Source organism: Calypte anna, unplaced genomic scaffold (genome assembly GCF_003957555.1).
Source record: "Calypte anna isolate BGI_N300 unplaced genomic scaffold, bCalAnn1_v1.p scaffold_86_arrow_ctg1, whole genome shotgun sequence".
In the NCBI taxonomy this organism is placed as follows: Eukaryota; Metazoa; Chordata; class Aves; order Apodiformes; family Trochilidae; genus Calypte; species Calypte anna.
The window spans coordinates 511,949-532,249 of NW_022045534.1; the positions used below are offsets into that span (position 1 = coordinate 511,949).

Here is a 20,301-nt window from a genome sequence, read left to right on the forward strand (position 1 = left end):
GACAGTTCCTGCACCAGTAATTAATTTCAAGTGCTAGTGCCTCTGTAAATGCCACAACAGATGGACTCCAAGGAATAGATGTGTTATTTGATCTGTTAAACTGCTGTTAGTAGAGACTATTTTATCAGGACATCAGGGACAATGCTTCTTGAATATGCTGCAACACCAAACAACTAACCAGGATAATGTTAGCTCTTCTGGCCCCAGGACAGACTAATTCTGGACAGTAAGGGCTGCAATTAATTTTGCTGCTGGTTGGTAACATCCATTTGAAGTCATGATATCACCATGACAGCCATCTCTTCCCCCACAGACACTGCATTGCTCTGCAGGTGTCAGGATTTGGGGGTTTTTAAGAGGTCATTCAAGCTGTGGTCATAGAACACCATCAGAGAATTCACAGCTAAACAGGATGAGTGACCAAGATACACACTTCTACATTGTGAAGGGAGCAGGCATTACCCTTCATGCTCTTTGGAAAGCAAATGAGTGAATTATCTGTTCAGGAATGTCCTTGAAATGAGATCTGAATAAATAAATTGGTCTCTCCATGGCTGAGAAGTGCTGCAGGGACCCAGCAACAAAGCCTGATTAACCCACAGCTCAGAAATTAGCTGCAGATTTTCCAGCTGTGGTCTCAGGAAAATCATGTCCTAAGGAATGCTGTCTGAGGAACTCCTCTGATCTTCTGCTCTGCTCAAAGGGAGCAAGAGAGTGGTCACTGGGTAAACAGCTCAACAATCCTCTACCTCTTCACCAAGACAATCAAAATTGTATTTAGATTCATGAGCTCTCCCTGCTGGTTCTTTCCTGCTGTTCCCTGAGAGGGGAAACCTTCCAGGAAAAGGTGTTCCTGGGGGGGAAATACACATTCTGAAGACAAGAGGAGTGGAGAGAGAGAAGGGACCAACTGGCAGATACTTCCAAAACCTGTGGAAGTTACATCAGTTATACAGGATCCATTAGAATAATCAGCAACCCCATTCCACAGCCTGAGCAGGCAGATACAAAGGATCCCTGACTGATGGAGCTGGGAAGAAGGAAGATGGAAGCTCTTCCCATGCTCAAAACAGGAACAAACCAAATCTGGAATAACTGCAGCTATAACAGAGTTCAACAGCAGAAATTAAGAAAGGTAAACTGCAGTTTCATCTGCCCTTTTTGGGTTTGGTTGGTTTTGTTTACTTGCAAGGGGTGGGGGTGTTTGGGTTAGGTTTCGGGATTTTTTTGTTGTTGTTGTTTTGTTTTTTTGCTTTTACTTTTATTTGGTTGGTTTTAGTTTGTTGGGGTTTTTAACATTTGTGGCAAAACAATCAAGAAAAGTGCAAAGAAACATTAATGGGTTGAAAAGGCAAGCAAAATTTCTTAAGATGGATGCTTTGTTCTTATACAGTCACAAAACATCAGCTTAGGACCTGAAGATCTCCACAGCAGTAACTCAGATCATGTTTGCTGGGCTTGAGTCATTAAAAGAACTCAGATAAAATGGTAAAGAGGGATTCAGAACAAGAACCATGCTTGCTCATGCTTCCTTAAAGCTGAATTATTTTATTGCAGAGTTCTACTAAGAGAACAGCAACACTGATGGGCCAAATCCAGCTCGTCAGTGCAGCATCATGTCCCCAGAAGGAGCCCCCAAAAAGATGTGCAAGGAAGAACAAAAGATGGGGCAGGCTTACAGTAAAACCTCCCAAAAGCTGCCTCCAGTTCCAGACTTCCTGAGCAGTAACCAGCAGCAGCTTTTGCCCCCCATGAGCCTTCCTGTGTTTCCCTCCACAGCCCCTCAACTTCTGATGTTCATAACACTGCAGCAGGAATTCCTGAGCATGAAACCCTCAGCCCAACAGATCCCCTCTCTGGACTTTCTGCACCTCCCTCCTCCTGTCAGATCCAAAAGCCTCCAAGTTCTGTGGAGATATCAGAGCAATCAACCACTCCCTACCCTCTCTGTGCTGCCCATGATTTTCTAGATCCTCTCCCTTCCACACTGAAGGATCTCAGCTTGCTTTGCCCTTCCCTCTCCTCAGAGCACATTGTGCTCCTCTGGCTCCAAACCAAACCACACATAGCAGGGAAGCTGAGCAGCCAAGGAAGGGCCAAACCAAGAGGGGTGAACTGAAGCAGTGAATGTGCAACATGGAAAACCACACCAGGCTGAAGGAGGAGGAACAGGGATCCCAGCTTTGCATGGGAATGACCACGAGCAGCAACACGAAATGTTATTTCACTTGGGCAAACTGGAAGATGAGAGGCAAGGATCAGAACTGCTACAGACTGCAGGGAGAAATCCCAAACTGTTCCACAAGAAAGGAACTGTGAATTCAAGTTTTCCTCTACCTATGGAGAATAATAATGAAAGGCATCTCATTTTCCTGCATGCTTCAGAACGTGTAGTGACACGTTACCTGAGGTGAAAGGGCTACAAGCAGAGGAAGAATCCAGGCAGGAACCAATAGGGATTCAGAGGATGAAATTAGGAGTTTTAATATAAAAACATTAAACAGACTTTCATAAAAACCAACAGTAAACACTGTGTCCTACTGCAGGTACGTGAAGGGGGCTGGTCAAGGCTAAAGGGAAACGTTAAAACCAAACTTCATTGTTCCTGTAAGCACAGGCTTAAGCTGCATACACAAATACCAACATTCCAGACAGCTCTCTGTGGGTTTGGCCATGCCACAACATTTCCAACCTCCATCCAGCCCAAGACTTGCTAAACCTAGAACATACAATCGTTTTCTTACTCCTACCCCTGCACTTCCTGACATCTACCCTTGGAGAGCCTCAAAAGCAAAGTTCACCAAAGAGCCTACACATGAAGATACCAAGACTTGGGATTAGTAATGGTTAAATAAAGAATCTGCTTTCTACCTTCCCCCACTCTAAATTGCCACTGAACCTCAGAATAACTACACAGAAAAGCAAGATTCCCCAAAAAGTCCTTGCAGAGAAAAAAGCCTCACTTGCCAGCAGTGATAATTCCTGAAAGCCAAGCACTCCCAGAGCCAGACAATGCTTCTTGCTACTTGTAACAACCTAGACATCAAAACCCTCTGATTTTCACAGAAAACTCTAAAAACATTTCTAATTATGTTCAGAGATGTTATGCTTTAATTATGCTGAGCAGGCTGGATTTTGCTTTTAAGGTCAGGATTAAATTTGTGGTACCAAGTCTTGTCTTCTCTGTGGTTCTTCTGTGAGATGGAGAAACCTGTAAAATTCCATTCTGCACTCAGAAATTTGCAGGGAACCATTTTTTGTTTATTTGTTCTCAACAGAAATATAAGAATGACCATACTGTGTCAGACCTTGGCTCCTCATCATCCTCCTCCTTCTTTCAGATTCATTACTGGCTCGTTCCATTTTACACTTCCTCCAGTTTCCAGCCATTTCTGCACTGGACAAGCCATGAATAACCCCCAGACATTATCTCTTTCTAAGCTGAAGAATCTGGAGACTGTCTCCTGCCCAGAAATCACTGGTACAGAGTGATTCACAGACTGATCTTTATCATCTCCTACCATCCCTTTTCTTGTGCCATCATCTGCTTTCAGAACAGAGTATGCAAAATGTGGGCACACCACTGCTTTGTACAGCAGCAGTAACACTGTTCTTTTGAAACTGTTCTTAACAGAACACTATGAATATTTTTCAAGCTTTCTTTTTCTCTTTGTTTTTTCTTTTTTTACTGAGCATTGGTCTGAATCTTTTATAGAAGGAAACTGAAGCACGGGGATCCTATTCCTGAGGGAAGCTCAGAGCCCCACAAACCTAGGCCTGGCTAAGCTCTCCCCTTTCTCATCCCCTTATCTGCATGACTTTACCTGCCTCTGCACTGAGCAATGCAAGAGGAGATGCAATTCAATTGCCAACTGACTCCTTCCAAACCTCTCAAGAATTAGATTTCATTTGAGATCATTTCCTTGAGCAGCCAACTCACTGTGCACCCTCTGGTCACTTCCCCTTTGTGATAATTTGTTAACCTGGGGACAATGAGACTGCAAGGAACTGAGCTCAGATTCTTTAGCTCAATTTCTCTTCTGCCTCAAAATGCAACTTTGCTTTCTGAGTAGAATGTGTTTTTCTTACCTCTGCCCTCCACTGAGGCATTCTAACAGAAAGATAATGTGTCAGTCTGGTTTTCTTCCCCTTCCTTCCTCCCCTGCAGTATTTTCCAAATTAGAATTCTACATTGTGCAACATAAACCAAACCTATTTTCTCTCTTGTAGCTAAAAAACCACAGAAGTTATTACGCTCCAAGCAGACACTACAGTCACAACTGAATCAAAAGAAAAATCAGAAGTCTACAGAACAGCAGACCAGCAGATTTTCAAACCATGTAGTGCTGGTGCAGTTATCATTGAAGAATAACACTGGAATTTAATTTCTGTAGCTTTAGTAACACTCAATTCAGCCACAGGCTGAAACTTCCAGTGCATAAAGATCTATGCCTGGACACAAACCATCTGTACCAACCTCTAGCACAGGGGAAAAACCTGCAGCCTCCCCAGAGGTGCTTCAGGAGCAATGTTGTGTTTTGCTGCTCTAGCAAGGGCAGCACCATCAGAGAACTCACCATGCTTCCAGCCAGGGTGCACTGACAGTCACTCCACAGGGCTGGCCTGCATGATTTCCAAGGGTAGTTCTCTCCCAGAAACCTGATTCAGCAACCCAAAGAAGATGCTCACATCACGGCAGCTCTTGCCTCACTTTAGCAGAAGCACTAAGAGGAGGTTCAACCTGCTGTATTTTTTCTCAGAGGCTGTAAAACCCAGCTGCAGCTGGGTGTGCAAAGCAGAGCCACTCTCCTGGGGCTGGATGTCTCCCCAAGCTTCAAGGATTCTGATAAGCACAGAGCTGGAACTCCAACTTCATTCCAGAGGTTCTTGTCCTGAGGGCTTGGGCTACCTTGACTCCCAGCACCCCAGGCAGAGGAACAGAAAACTGGCAGGAGCAGACAGGAGGGCTCTGCTCAAGTGAAACCCAACATTTCCCCCAGTGACAGCACAACACTTGGGCTGCAGGGAGGTCAGGATGGTGCTGCCTCTGCTGAAGGTTTCAGGGCAGGAGGCAGAGCTGCACCAAGCCCTCTGCACATTGCCTCTGACTGCACAACCCAAAGGAAGCCACAGCCTGCCCCAGTTTCAGCTCACAGTGCCTCTGCTCCACTCACTCCCTAACCATCCAGATTAGAGGCTGAGGCTGTTGAAAATTACCAATATTTTATTGATATTTTACACATAACTGTATGTACTTATCTGCACATCTACATACACAGATATAAAGGGTATTTTGCTTCTGTAATGGGAAGACTAACCTCAGGTCCTGTGGGATGTTTGACTTCAAGATGCTTATTATTTAAATTTGTATTGCTGGAAATCAGCAAGGAATTACCTGCACTGCAGTAAAATATTCACAGAATCATATAATGTGAAGGGTTGGAAGGGAGCTCTGGAGCTGCTCCAGTCCAACCCCCTGCCCCAGCAGGATCCCCCAGGGCAGGACACACAGAACACATCCAGGGGGGTTGGAAAGGCTCCAGAGAAGGAGACTCCAGAACCTCTCTGGGCAGCCTGGGCCAGGGCTCCCTCACCCTCACACTCCACAAGTTTCTCCTCAGCTTGAGCTGGAACTTCCCATGTTCCAGCTCCAACCCATTATTGCTTGTCCTGTTCCTGGGCACCACAGAAATAAGACTTGGCCTCATCCTCTTGACATTCACCCCTCAGGTATTTATAGTATACAGAATATTTATATATTCACTAAAGAAACAGGTCAGTTATAACTAAATGTTATTTTTAAAATCTTTAAGCACTAACAGTTACTTGTATGCACTTGTTGAAAAGTAATGTTTGCCTTAAAGCACCAGTACTGTGTATCTTACAGAACGAGCAGTCCGTGGTGCAAGCCTCCAAACAAGTTCAGAATTTGTATTTATCCATTCACCCTCTCCCTTTTTCAGTACCTACAAGAGTTTGATTGCTTCATCAGTAACCTCTGACAGTTAATATAAGAGCTGATTTATACATTCCTTACCCATCAGTGTGGAGAATTCTAGTTGCCATCTAAAACATCTTCAAGTAGCACCAGAAACATTTTTCTGATTTCCTTATTTCTCATTTTTTCCCCTTTTCCTCTTAACACTCTATTCACTTCTTCACACATTTTAAAATACAAATTAAGAAGTAGAACCTAATGACTCTCTTCCCCTTGCCTTGCTCTAACAGGCTCAGTCCCTGAGGACTCTGGACCTGCAGCAGCAGAGGAGCCCCTCACACTCAGGCCAATACTACAGGACCCATCTTAAAAGGTTTCGCTCTTCTTGGAGCTCATCAGCTGTAGGTAACGGCCTAAAAAACCCTTTTCCTCTTCAAATTGAAGCAAGGGAGACTTGGTAACAAATCTCAGCAGCCTGCATGCTCTCACACTAACTGTAGGCAGCTTCTCAGGGGTCTTCTTTTCCTTCCCTGCCATTTTCTTCATTTCCTGCCATGTCAGACACTCTGAACTCCAACTTTGTCCTTTGGGTTCCACAGCTGCAGCTGCAGGTGCTTCCTCACCACTCTAATTCAGTCACTAATTAACCCAGTTAATTACTTTGGGATACTCTAGGTCCATTTTGGTTTCTTTTGTATTTCTACCTTTCAAGTGTAGACCAAAGGAAACTCAGATCTGATCTGATAACCATTTCCAGGCACTGCAGTTCTAATAGTAGAACACAGAAATGCTGTGTATAATTCTTAGTTTAACTAAGAATTAATTAAATTTGTGTTTGTTCAGCTTCTTGATGTTGTATTTATGCATCTGATATCACTGATAACACCACAGCTGCTGGGTGCAGGTAAAATTATTCATATCTCTATTTATGTTCAGAAATAACTTGAAATTTAAAATAAAATTCAGAATACCAGTTTGGGGCATTTGCTGATCTTTAATGCACAATGAAAAACACTCAGCAGCTTCCTGCCCATTTTCTGATGAGAAGGAAGGAATCTTCAGAGGTGGTTCACAGAAAAGCTTTCATGCCATTTGTGAATGACCCTGTCACTGAGATGAAGACACTGAATAAACCTCAGGGCATATCTGTACCTGCAGAAAAAGTTATTGCTGTCAGATGGGGTTTAGCACATGTCTGAGGCTTCTAAACTTCTGACCACCATTTGATGTGAAATCTTCATAAAGGTCCTGGTAATTTTAAAGTACAAAATCAATTTATGACATAAAACCTTGCATTTATTCATCTTAGACAGATTTCAGTAAAAAGATGAAGTATTTTTTAATTTTGCTGTACTAAGAATTTGAACCAAAAAACCCCAAAAACTTGATGTCATTTCATCTCCCACTGGCACAGGCAAAATATCTGCTGCTCTCTTACTCATTTCTTTGTTCTCCCTCCCCTCTGGGTTCATACTCTGGGCTCCCTTTTATCAGCAGTCAAACATTAATGTATATAATTGATTAAAAGAATTCCTTCTTTCCCCTGTGTCTCTGACTAGGAAAAGAAAAGTGATCCAGAAGTTGTTTCAGAGGGGACACATTGAATGCAACTAGACCAAAACTCAGGAACACAAAAGATGAACTTTTTATACTTATGCAAGTAGACTGGCAATATCTTCATTTAAAGTGTATTTTAACCATTTCTGGTAACTCTCCTTGTCTAAATTTATACCTCTGTTCCCATCAATGTATGGAGGTAACTGAAGCATAAGCAGCTGTGCACAGAAGTATTAAAGACTTTAAAATGCCACTTCTGTATCTACAGCAAGAGCAATATCAGAGCATCTTGGAGAAATAACACACACCTTTGGCAGCACAGTTTCCTGAAGTCTTACAGATCTTTAAGATAAAACTTTCTGACAGGAATTAGACTAAGATGCTTGTGTGAGATCTTTACAATGCAAAGCTGACATCAGTCTGGAAGAAGGGCAGAAGTGAAAAAAAAATCATTGGGCAAAGACCAAGAGAGTAGATTACAACTTTCCAGAGAAATTCTATACAAGTCAGTATACAAAAAACCCCTAAAAGCACAGCAGTGGATCACAAGCTACTTTTAGAGATGACTTTGCTAACCCATGCACATGTTACACAGTAAACTTTCTTGAAAATGAATGTGCAATCTAATAAGTACTAATAAGTAAACTCTTCCCTACTCCATTCCTTGACACTACTGTTAAAAGTGTAAGATTTCCTCAAGGCATGAAATGCCCCCTGGTTTGTTTGTACAGGAGATGGGAGGCAGCAACTCCTCAGCCAGTCCCCACTGCTGGGACGAGAGCCACAGCTCAGCTCTGTGCCCCCCAGTATGAGCCCAGCAACCTGACCTTCCCACCCAGCAGGAACTTGACAGATTTTACTAGAGACAAGCTAAACAGAGATGGAACAAGTAGCAATATTGGATCATAAGTTTCTTTCAAAACCTTCAAAACCTTTAACACTATTTCAAAAGCTCCAGATTACCTCAAGACAAAACAGGAAAAAAAACCCAAACCCAAAAAACTCAAATGTGGGTAGAGTTCAAATGATCTGAATTCCTGTAACACCACAGGATTTCACTTCACATATGGAACTGTTTGTTCAGTGCCCAGAACAGACAGAAATCCCTGCCCTGAAGAACTCACAGGCCAGGTGCAGGGCTCCAGACTGGTTGATGAGACTGACAGCAGGCACTACATGTTAGAAGCCTCCTGCTTGTGAAAGTCAAATCACAAAACCAAAGAAAGCTTAAAAAAACCACTACAAGGTATTATTTTAGGTAAATATAGCAATATAGATTCATTTTTAGTGAGCAGGAAATTGTTCAGTGTGGGGAACAGGAAAACTGGAAGCTATAAACACATATTGCATAGTCAAAGCTAGAGAGGATCCATGGGAGCCAGGACACAGTGTCTGGGAACAAAAAGGCTTTTCTTGAATTAAGTGAAGAGCCACCACAAATGCTGTTTATTCTCAACTGCCCCAAAGTCTGAGAAAATGGTTTTGTTTTTTACAACCTGCCCTGTCGATTTGGAGGCTGAAGTTAAAAGTAATGTCTATACAGCAGATCTACCATGAGCCTGCAAACAAGAGCAGATTGAGTGGTTAAAATTGTTTCCCTGAAATAAAGCAGGGTTAATATTCAGTAAGATAAATGAAATATTACACCATGGTTTTCAAGCAGTAAGAAGTTGAAAATATCCTAATTAATAGCTTACCTCTCCCTCCCAGGAAGGGAAGGCTCATCTTCTTTATAGCACTGGAGGGGATTTCTGTGCAATCTGTGCTGCCTGGCTTTCCCAGTGGGAATCCCACAAAACCCTTTCCTGCCATTTTAATCTGCAGGTTCCCACAGCTGCTTACTGGAGCACAAGAGGGAATTCTAAAATTCTAAAATTGCCTCTTCACCAAAATGAAATATCTGTTAGGGAAAGCTCTGAGGTACATTTTTGCCCTTTTTCTCTATCAGCCAAGATTAACAGATGGAGCATGACCAGAATGAGGAATGCAGTACCAGGAGGGTAAGAGACACACATGAGCACTGACAGAACACAAACTGACCCTCATCTCAGGAGCACAAACTCTGCTCCACCCCCAATCCTTCCTCCTCAGGAGATAAAATCATTTTCAGTAACCTCTAGCTCTCCATCACCTCCCACCATCTGCACCAATCAGTACTATATTCACCCAAGTCCTTTCCTTCCCACCTCACTCCAGGTCAGTTTAACATTTTTAAAATCAGCTTAGATTGAAAGTTGCAGCCCACCAGAAGAAGTCCACCCAACCTGCTCCTCTGGCATCCCTGCAGGGATGGGAAACTCCAGTCACAGGAGTGGCAAGCACCAGGAAACATCAACTCCACTATCACAACTGAACTAGGGGGAAAAAAGCTTACACAGTGATCATTTATCTCCTCTTTTAACTTAAAATATAAAATCATACTCACCAACTTCATAAGTCTACTAAAGTATCTTTTTTTTCTTAAGAGTCAGACATTATTAAAAGGGTATAAAATGGTAGAATAAGGGATTTACCTTAACCTAAATTTAAAAGTGTATCTGCCATTTGCCAGAGTCAATGTGAAAGTCAGCATATATACACAGTCCCAGCTGCACAACAACCTCAGTTTTGCCTGAGCTGCCAGAAAAATACAATACCTCCTTCAAATTGTATCTATACCTAAAACTAGTTGTCAAAACAACCAGTGCCTCCCTGCTGCCTCAGCATTTCCTTTGATGTGATAATTCTATTAAAATATAAATAAGAAGAGTAACACACAATCATTAAAAGATTCCATAGGCACTGCAAGGAAAAAAAAAAAAGTAATATAAACCAACTGAGAGAATACTGTTGTGCTTTCCACATGGCCTCCTGCCCATCCCCAGAGCACCCCTGCCTGGGATGTTCCTCAGCCATGCCCACACACACCTAGGTTGCTCCTTGGTGTAACCCTGGCTGAGCCTCTCAGGACTTTGCAGATTGGTTCATCTTGAAAAGTAGTGAAAAAACTGCAGTGTTGAGTTGGATCCACTATGTCAGCAGGGTGAGAGGCACTGAGTGTGTGTGCCCCACAGCACACATGCTTCAGTCTGCTGCCAGCTCTGCACCACACAGCAAGGTGAGGGAGCACACTGCTGCCTGCACAACACCAGGAACTCCTCAGTCTCTCCTGTTACAAAGCCCAGCTACAAGTAGTACCAGACTACATCACAGTGCACCTGCAAACTTCATCCCTCCCCTGCCTCACTTCTTGTTGCAGACTCTGTTCAAAAAGCCCCTTTCTGAGTCTTTAGCCCTGAGCTGTACCTGCCCTGTCGCTGCTCCCACAGCTCTGTGACCCACTGGGTCAGGAGCCTTCCTCTCCTCTGGGAGTCAGACTCCAAGGATCTGACCAGCTGTGGACACAGACCAAGATCTTTCTTTAAGAAAGGAAAAACAAAAAAGAAGCCAATTGTATAACTTTATCTGATCTTCCTTGCCATTGTCTTCCGTAAAACTAAGAGCTTTTTAGCTTAGTTTTTTAGCCCTTTTTAGCCCTTCTGGATTGACAGGAAGGTGACCATGAGCCAGCAGTGTGCCCAGGTGGCCAAGAAGGCCAATGGCATCCTGGGCTGGCTCAGGAACAGCGTGGCCAGCAGGTCCAGGGAAGGGATTCTGCCCCTGTGCTCAGCTCTGGGGAGGCCACAGCTTGAGTCCTGTGTCCAGTTCCGGGCCCCTCAGCTCAGGAAGGAGATTGAGGTGCTGGAGCAGGTCCAGAGAAGAGCAAGGAGGCTGTGAAGGGATCCAGCAGAATTGCTGTGAGGAAGGGCTGAGGGAGCTGGGGGTGTTGAGGCTGGAGAAGAGGAGGCTCAGGGGAGACCTCATCACTCTCTCCAACTCCCTGAAAGGAGGTTGGAGCCAGGGGGGGGTTGGGCTCTTTTCCCAGGCAACTCTCAGCAAGACAAGAGGGCAGGGTCTCAAGTTGTGCCAGGGGAGGTTTAGGTTGGAGATGAGAAAGAATTTCTTTCTGGAGAGGGTGATCAGGCATTGGAATGGGCTGCCCAGGGAAGTAGTGGATTCTCCGTGTCTGGAGATCTTTCCAAAGAGCCTGGATGTGGCACTGAGTGCCATGGGCTGGGAACCACGGGGGGAGTGGATCAAGGGTTGGACTTGGTGATCTCTGAGGTCCCTTCCAACCCAGCCCATTCTATGATTCTATGATTCTTAGCTTTGTCACTTTCTGTGTTTTTAAAGAAATTTAAAGTAGGGACAAGGCTCCCTCATTGTTTGCTTTTTTATTCCTCCACCTCTTCAATGATGTAAAAAACTGCACTTGCAAGCAGCAGGACTGACAAAGACTGAAAAATACCTCAGAGTTGTAGCCAGTCATTAACTACTTACAGTAATTGTTTTGTAACTACAGTATACACTTTATACATCCAATCTTTTAAAAACACAGATATGAGTTGGTACCTGCTGTCCTCATTCCATTAATTTCCAAAGAGTTCCAACTGGCCAAATAAGATTCCACAGCAGATATATGATGAGGTCTCCTACCAGTCCTTCTAGATTTAGGCTGATAAAAACTTTCGTTAGTGTTAAGCATTTTTATAAACATGTATTTAAGCACAGCTGAGAAGTTAAAACTTTAATGCCTTCCATTAGCCCTTGAAAACCCAGAGGACTGGAAGAGATTCATGAAACTGTTTAAGTTTAGCCCCAGGAGAAACCTGTTTAAATACTAAACCAAACACAGACTACAATAATGTTTCTACTCTCTGGTACTCAACAGGAGAAAAATAATAAAAGTTAACCTAATACAAACATATTAATTAAAATCCTTATCAGCAGATAACAGAACCCTGAAACCAAGTAAAAAACCAGCTGGGAAACCATCCCTGTGTCTCTCAGGTGATGCAGGCAGTGACTCCAGCACTGTGGACAAGCTTAGAGAATGATTTCCCTTTCCTTTGAACAGAAGCTGTAGGAAATGAGCTGCAGAGCACTCTGTCTCCCTACATCCTTTAGGTTCTGAACAAGCTCCTGAGACACCAGCACAGAAGTCACCCCTCTGAAGCACTGAGTCTGTGCTGCTGGGTCTGGGGGCTCTGCTCAGTTGGTACCAACTCATCCCCAAGCTGATGGTTTACACTTCAAGACCTGATTTTCTGCCTCTCCCAAGCCTGTCAGCTTGCACATCACACCACAGCCACCACAGGCTGCAGACTGTAAGCTGAATGCCACCCTGCAAGGTAATCAAACTGATGGAAGAATGATGCCTTTATGATAGTCCAAAAGCCCTTCCTCTTGCATTACAGCTGCTTCTGAAGTTTTCTATCCTGTCCTTTAATTCTGAAAATGTGCATTGTTATTATTGAAACACCCAAGTTTTGGGCTAAACCAGAAGTCTGAATGTATTGTAGACAAGATCTAAAGGAATCAGTGGTTCCCAGTAACCTCCAGGCTGAGAGAAGCAGCAGCCTGCTGCAACAGAACTGAGACTGAGACAGAACTGATCAGCAGTGCAAATGCTGTCCTGGCTTCTGTGTCCATCACAGCCAAACCTTTCAGGGACAGAGGTGTCACAAGGTGCTTACAGGGAGCTCTGTGGCTGTGTCCTCTCCAATGTGAGATGTGTAACAAGGAGGCAACAAGAACCAGCATCCCAAACAGGAGTGGGGAGCTCCCTTCCCCACACTGAGCAAGAGCTCAGCAGCAGATTGGGGACAAATCATCCAGCAGTGACAAGGGGGAGCCAAGAATCCTGTGTGTGACAATGACACGAGCAGAAACACAGACAGGATTAAATGCAGTTGAAGTGATGAGCTTAGCAAGCTCTGGAGTAGCATCCTGGACAGATGAAAGCACATGGACTGACCAAGCAGGGAAAGAACTGGAGCAGGCTGCAGCACAGGGCATGGCCAGGCTCTGCAAAATGGGAGGAATCACTGCTCAGCCTGCCCTACACTGGCTCTCCCTTTCCAGCCTCCCTAAAAAGGAAGCCCCGAGGTCAGAAGCACTTTTGCTCTTTTATCTAAATCCTCCATTGCTCCAAAATATCCTTTGAAGAAGAGGAAATGCAAAAAGCAACTATCTGAAACCAATGCTTCTGGGTAACCTCCTGTACATGACACCATTTAGTACAGATCATGTCCATACACCAGAGAAATAGAAGGGGGGAAAAAACTGATTCCTCAGTGCAGCATTTCCTGACTGCTAAAACCAGGAACTGATAGTTCTGATTTTTTTGAACCACTGTTTCAGGCACGTGGAATCTTTTGTGACTGGGCAGCCATGGCAGGCAGAACATCAGGCTACACAGTCAGTTTTAGCAAGCAGAGAAAGAAAACTGAAAGTACAAAGCATTTCCAAAGGCCACTCATGCACAACTACTGATCAAATTCTAACGTGGAGCACTCAGATCCTATCAGACATGCACTTCCGAGCTGAGAAACAAGAGAGCATCACACCCCTAAGGGTCTCCCAGCTCTCAAGAGTATCACACAAACACACAACTGCTGTGGATGGAAAAGACCAGGAAGATGAAGGAGTCCAACCCTTCCCCAGCACCCCCACCCCATGTCCCTCATCCCCACATCCCCAGGGCTTGCTCTGAAACCCCTCCAGGCATGATGGGGACTCCAGCCCTGCCCTGGGCAGCCTGGGCCAGGCCCTGACAACCCTTTCCAGGCAGAAATTCTTCCCCAGCTCCAACCTAAACCTCCCCTGGCACAACTTGAGGTGTGCCAAAAGTTCCTCTTGTCCCATCCCTTCTTCCTTGGGAGCAGAGCCCGACCCCCCCTGGCTCCAACCTCCTCTCAGGGGCTTGCAGAGAGCCACAAGGTCTCCCCTCAGCCTCCTCTGCTCCAGGATCAGCACCCACAGCTCCCTCAGATGCTCCTCACAACTTCTCCACACCCTTCTCCAGCTTCTCCAGCCCCTTCCTCAGCTCCATTCCCTTCTCTGGACACTCTCCAGCCCCTCAGTACCCATTGGCTTCACCCTTCCCAGCTAAGGGATCTGTTGCACAAGAATGTAATTGTGTGCTGGTTTGTTTGTTTGTTTTTTTAATACATCTCACACAGGGATACTTTTACATGTCCAATACCTCATGTGAAATGCAGAATCCCCAGAAGCTTGTCATAAATGAATAATTTCAGTATCAGTTATGGGAACGTGACAAACAGGCAACTGGAACCAGTTACATAACACAAGTTTGAGAGTTCAGTCCCTCCACTGCAGATCTCATTACCTGAATGACACTGAAGTTTCTCTGGTCAGCTTCCACTTCTCTGGGCTCACTTCCTTCTTCAAACATTTAAACACCGTCTGAAAAGAAGGGGGAAAAGAAAAGCAGGGACTACTTTTTCCCAATAAAGCTGTGGTTTTCCCGAGAAAAATAACAGCTCCCCCTGTTTAGCAGACAGGATCATACTGCTTCTGCCCTGATTGTGTCTCCTGCTAATTACAAAGAAACGCAGCCCGCAGACTCCGCGTCTACGCGAGCACTTTCCTGCTAAGAGATGAAACAAGAAGCCACAGCCAAACCCCCTCGGGTGCCAGGAACCTTCCCGCCGCCAACCCACGGGTTCCACAGACCCGGCAGCGCCGAGGGAGCGCGGGGCAGCTCCCCCCGCCAGGCTCCGGTACCTTCCCAGGGCTGCTTTAGGAGGCGGCAGCGCTGCTCTCCGCTCCGCTCGGCCCTTCCCCCGCGCCAGGCCCGGGCAGCCCCGCAAATCCCCTCAACCGCAGCTCCCGGGGGCCCCGCGGCCGCAAACCCCGTGTAAAGCAAGAAGGGTGCGTTCGCCCCGGCCGGTGCTCACAGCCTGCCCGGGAGCGGGGCAGCGGGGACACCCTCCCGCTCCTCCCCGAGCCCCGCGGGCGGTAGCGGAGCCCTCACCGGGCCCTCCTCGGCCCCGTTAGCGCCTGCCTCCGTCCCGCCGAGCACGCACCTCTGCTGGGAGCCGGCGGCGCGGGGTCCCGGGGCTGCCCGAGGTGGGGACGCTGGGTGCGGGGGGGCTCCGGTTCCTCAGCCCCGGGCGGCCCCAGCGCCTCAGCCGCTCCGCTCCGCTCCAACGGTCCCCGGCCGCCTCGCGGCGCTCAGCCAATCCCCGCACGCCTCCGCAGGGGGCGCGCGCACTCTCGCCAATCTCAGCCCGCGCCCGCCTCACCCCACCCCTTTCCCCCCTTCCTCCAGCCAATCAGAACCCCGCGCCTCTCAACAGGACCCCGCCCCCCACCCCTGCCCCGCCCCTCAGCCTGCGACGGCCGCCCGGGCCGCCAATCACGAGGCCGGGCGCTTCGCCCCGCGCGCTCGCCCCGGCGCGCCGCAGCCAATCGGAGGCCGAGGACCTTCCGCTGCCGGCGCGCGCTCCCGGGCCCTCCTCTCTCCCCCCGCCTCCCGCCATCAGCGCGCGATGCCTGAGGGCGCATGCGCAGTGCGGCCCCCGAGGGGAGGGGCCGGAGCCCCCTGGCCTGAGGGGAGCGGGGAGTGAGGGGAGTGAGGGGAGTGAGGGGTGTGCGGGGAGTGAGGGGACTGAGGGGTGTGCGGGGAGTGAGGGGAGTGAGGGGAGTGAGGGGAGTGAGGGGGGAGCGGGGAGTGAGGGGAGTGAGGGGTGTGCGGGGAGTGAGGGGTGTGCGGGGAGTGAGGGGAGTGAGGGGAGTGAGGGGAGTGAGGGGAGTGAGGGGGGAGCGGGGAGTGAGGGGAGTGAGGGGGGAGCGGGGAGTGAGGGGAGTGAGGGGTGTGCGGGGAGTGAGGGGTGTGCGGGGAGTGAGGGGAGTGAGGGGAGTGAGGGGAGTGAGGGGGGAGCGGGGAGTGAGGGGAGTGAGGGGAGAGCGGGGAGTGAGGGGACTGAGGGGAGTGAGGGGAGTGAGGGGAGTGAGGGGGCAGCGGGGAGTGAGGGGACTGAAGGGACTGAGGGGTGTGCGGGGAGTGAGGGGACTGAGGGGAGTGAGGGGTGTGCGGGGAGTGAGGGGGCAGCGGGGAGTGAGGGGACAGCGGGGACTGAGGGGTGTGCGGGGTCCTGGGGTGCGTGTGAGCAGGGAGCGGGTGGATCGTGATCCCACCGTGCGGGGATCACCCATGGAAGTGAACTGCGGTGTGGGGTCAGGTGTGAGCCCCTGGGGAGCAGAGGGACATGGAGGGGCTGGAGAGTGTGCAGAGAAGGGAATGGAGCTGGGGAAGGGGCTGGAGAAGTTGTGAGGAGCATCTGAGGGAGCTGTGGGTGCTGATCCTGGAGCAGAGGAGGCTGAGGGGAGACCTTGTGGCTCTCTGCAAGCCCCTGAGAGGAGGTTGGAGCCAGGGGGGGTCGGGCTCTGCTCCCAAGGAAGAAGGGATGGGACAAGAGGAACTTTTGGCACACCTCAAGTTGTGCCAGGGGAGGTTTAGGTTGGAGCTGGGGAAGAATTTCTGCCTGGAAAGGGTTGTCAGGGCCTGGCCCAGGCTGCCCAGGGCAGGGCTGGAGTCCCCATCATGCCTGGAGGGGTTTCAGAGCAAGCCCTGGGGATGTGGGGATGAGGGACATGGGGTGGGGGTGCTGGGGAAGGGTTGGACTCCATCACCTTCAAGGTCTTTTCCACCCAAAGCAATGCTATGAGTCTATTACACGTTATGTATATATATATATATCTGTGTGTGTCTATATGTGCAGTGAAGCCCCACAGAGCATTGAACTGGAGCTGCTCAGCCTGCCCTGGGGGTGCTGAGCTGGGGCTGCAGTGTCCCACAGGAGCAGGGGTGAGGTTCAGGATGGGACCTGTCCCGTTCAGCCCCCATCCCCAAGCAGCCTGCAGGACCCTGCCCTGGAGCCCAGGGGGTCTCGGGCTGCGTGTGGAGTGGCTGTGAAGATTCTGTGTGTGTGTGAGAGAGGGGCTGTGTCAGAAGGGAACAGGAAAACGAGAGAAAAGGCTGCTTAGACATTCTAGGTAGTGCTGAGTTAGTGTTTATTCTGAGCTGTAGCCATGCAAATGACAGGACATGGGTTTGCTCTGCTTTTCTTCTTCTTCCTCCTGAATGCTGGGGTCAGCCCCGCTGGCAGCAGTGGGAACAGGCCTGGCAGAGGTGGTGCAGGGGTTGTGTCTGCTCCCTGCATCCCTGGTAAGTCAATGGAGCAGCAGAAGGGGGTAGGGATGGGTAAGCACTGGAATTTCATGGTGCTGTGTCATGGCTGAAGCAGGGAAGCAGCCAATGGATCTGAGTGTGGCTGCAGAAGCTCCAGCCCAAGGGTTTCTGCAGCTTGTGCAGCACAGGAGAGAATCACAGGATCTGTGAGAGTGGGAAGGGACCTCACCTGCTCCAACCCTTCTGATATTATTGTTCATATGAAATGTGACTTCAAACTTTCCAAACTGGGAGAATCCCTTTCCCTGGGAGACCATTCCAATGTCTGACTGTCCTCAGGGGGGGAAATGTTCCTCTGGTGTCCAGTGCTCACCTCTCCTCTGACAATGCCTTGATAATCTTCCTGCCTTTCCCCTGGTTAATTCCAGGCCTTGTTCCCACACCACGACCTCAGGTCCTTTTCTGCCAAGGTGTTTTCCAGCCAGTTGTCCACCCCACCATGGGGTTGTTCCTCCTGATTTGTGATCTTTGAACCTGATGAAACTCTCCAGTGCCCATTTCCCAGCCTGTCCAGGCCCCTCCAAAGGGCAGCACAGTCCTGTCAGGATCAGCCACTCCTCCCAGGGCTGCTTCCCATGCAGACTCTGAGCTCCTGTACTGCCCATGGCCTGGATCATCAGTGGAGATGTTCAGTGGCTGGAGTAATAGTAAATACAAATACAAAATAATTAGTAAATAAGTATTACCAAGCCCTGGGGGAACCCCACTGGTGCCTGGCCTCCAGCTGGGCTTTGTGCACCTTACCTCTGCTTTGACATGAAGTTATGCTCTACGTGGTTGTGAAGAGAACAGAGTTCAGCTGTAACTGAAGAGGTGAAGTTGAGCACGTCCTGATGGAGAAATAGGAATGTTTTACTGTCCTTCCTTTTTTATTTCCGTTTACCTTGAATCCTGAATGTAGAATTTTGCACATGAGCAGCTGAATACCAGAGAAGGTCCTTACAGCCCCTGAGTGTATGGATCTGCAGGAGCTGGCTCAGTCTCCAGCGTTTGTTGTGCAGTTACCTGCATCTCACAGCTGCTCTTCCACCTCACAGGGGTTCCCAGTGAGCAGCCAGCATGGGAACTGAGAGAAAGCAGGAGCTGAGCTCAGGAGGGAGGAAAAAAACAACCAAAAAACCTCCTCTTTTGTTCCTCTTCAGCATGACAAGATAATTACCTTGCCAGAACCGTGAGTGCTCCCCATCTATACTTAGAAATGGATTCTGCAGCTTTTCTTTCACTTGCAAGTTTGTTTTTAAAAATATATTGCTATTATTATTATTATTATTATTATTATTATTATTATTATCATTGCTGTTGGGCAGAGAACAAAACAAGCCCACTGCTGCCTGTCGAAGTGAAGCAGGTTCTGTGCACACAGAGGGGACATGTCCCAGGTGAACAGGACACCCCAGGGATGGCTCCTTCCCAGGGCACAGAACTCCCCACAGCTGAGGAGGTGTCTGGGGAGCTGGAGGAGAACAGGCACGGGAAAGGAGGGAGTCTGAGGAGGTAAATACTCACCAGTTACAACCAGCCAGGAGCAGTAGCAGGGAGGTGTTAGCACGGCTTTGTAACTCTGCCTTTCTAGTAACTTGTTCTGCATCACAGAGAGAATAATATTTCTGTTTCCAGGGTTAACTTTTTTATTTTTCCCTGGCCCATAATTCCTGCTTTTCCAATAGACTGTCATGCAGGGAGTCATTCTGATTTAAGGACAGTGAATCCTGGTCTTTATCTCCTGGCCTCAAGTTGTGCCAGGGGAGGTTTGGGTTGGAGCTGGGGAAGAATTTCTGCCTGGAAAGGGTTGTCAGGGCCTGGCCCAGGCTGCCCAGGGCAGGGCTGGAGTCCCCATCATGCCTGGAGGGGTTTCAGAGCAAGCCCTGGGGATGTGGGGATGAGGGACAGGGGGTGGGGGTGCTGGGGAAGGGTTGAACTCCTTCATCTCAAAGACTCAATGGACCTATTCTGCATCCTTTCCAACCAAAATGGTTCCATGACTCTATCAAAGTCTGGGGGAGCTCCAGGAACACCTGCAGGGTGGGAATGAAGAAGGGGCAGCCAGGCTCTTCCCAGCAGTGCCCAGGGACAAACTCTGAGGCTGGACTGGATGATCTCAAAGGACTTTTCCAACCAAACCCATTCTCTGAGGGATGGAAGAGAAGGTGCTCCTGCAGTGGGAAGGGATTCATGGGATAAAATCTGCTGAGTGCATTTCAAGGATTAGGATTAAACTGAAGTTTTCCCCTTGAAATGTGTTGGAAAAAAACGTACAGCTGTCCACAGCTCATCCACCCAGAAAGATGTAGTTCCCTGTAGTTCCCTGTCATTCCTCTGGGTCCCTTGCAGGATAAAAGGTAACCTCTGGAAAATCAGCACCCAGCAGTACCACAGACCATAAAATCATATGCTTTTTATTTACCATAAAATGAGACATGAAGATAAAATACACATTTGCCCATGTGCTGAAGAACTACTGTATCTTACATTCATTATGAAGCAGGTAGTTTTACATGACAAAAAAAAAAAATAAGTGAGAGGCAGGAGGAACAGAACCCACAGTAAGACAGAAGCCACGGGGCAGACTTTTTGCTTGTCCAGGTGCTATCTCCTGAGGGCACCCAGCCCTTCCAGTCCCAGGTTAGAGCCAGGCTGTTCCTCTGAGCACTCCTCAGGTCCCTCCATGCTGGTGAGAAGCTCAGGTGGAATCTTAAGACAGCACAAGGAGAAACTTGTTGACAAACCC

The 20,301-nt window shown here is 48.0% G+C and overlaps 1 protein-coding gene across 3 annotated transcripts in view; it reads right to left on the reverse strand.

The window, feature by feature from the left end:
- DTNB (dystrobrevin beta) overlaps positions 1–15,496 on the reverse strand; it is a 159,270-nt gene extending 143,774 nt beyond the window's left edge. For all 3 annotated transcript variants that reach the window (XM_030468840.1, XM_030468842.1, XM_030468841.1), the window contains exons 1-2: positions 15,406–15,496; positions 14,706–14,782 (exon numbers count right to left, since the gene is read on the reverse strand). The gene's annotated coding sequence lies outside the window, so the exon portion shown is untranslated. The remainder of the gene's footprint in view (positions 1–14,705; positions 14,783–15,405) is intronic.
- Positions 15,497–20,301: the final 4,805 nt, after the last annotated feature.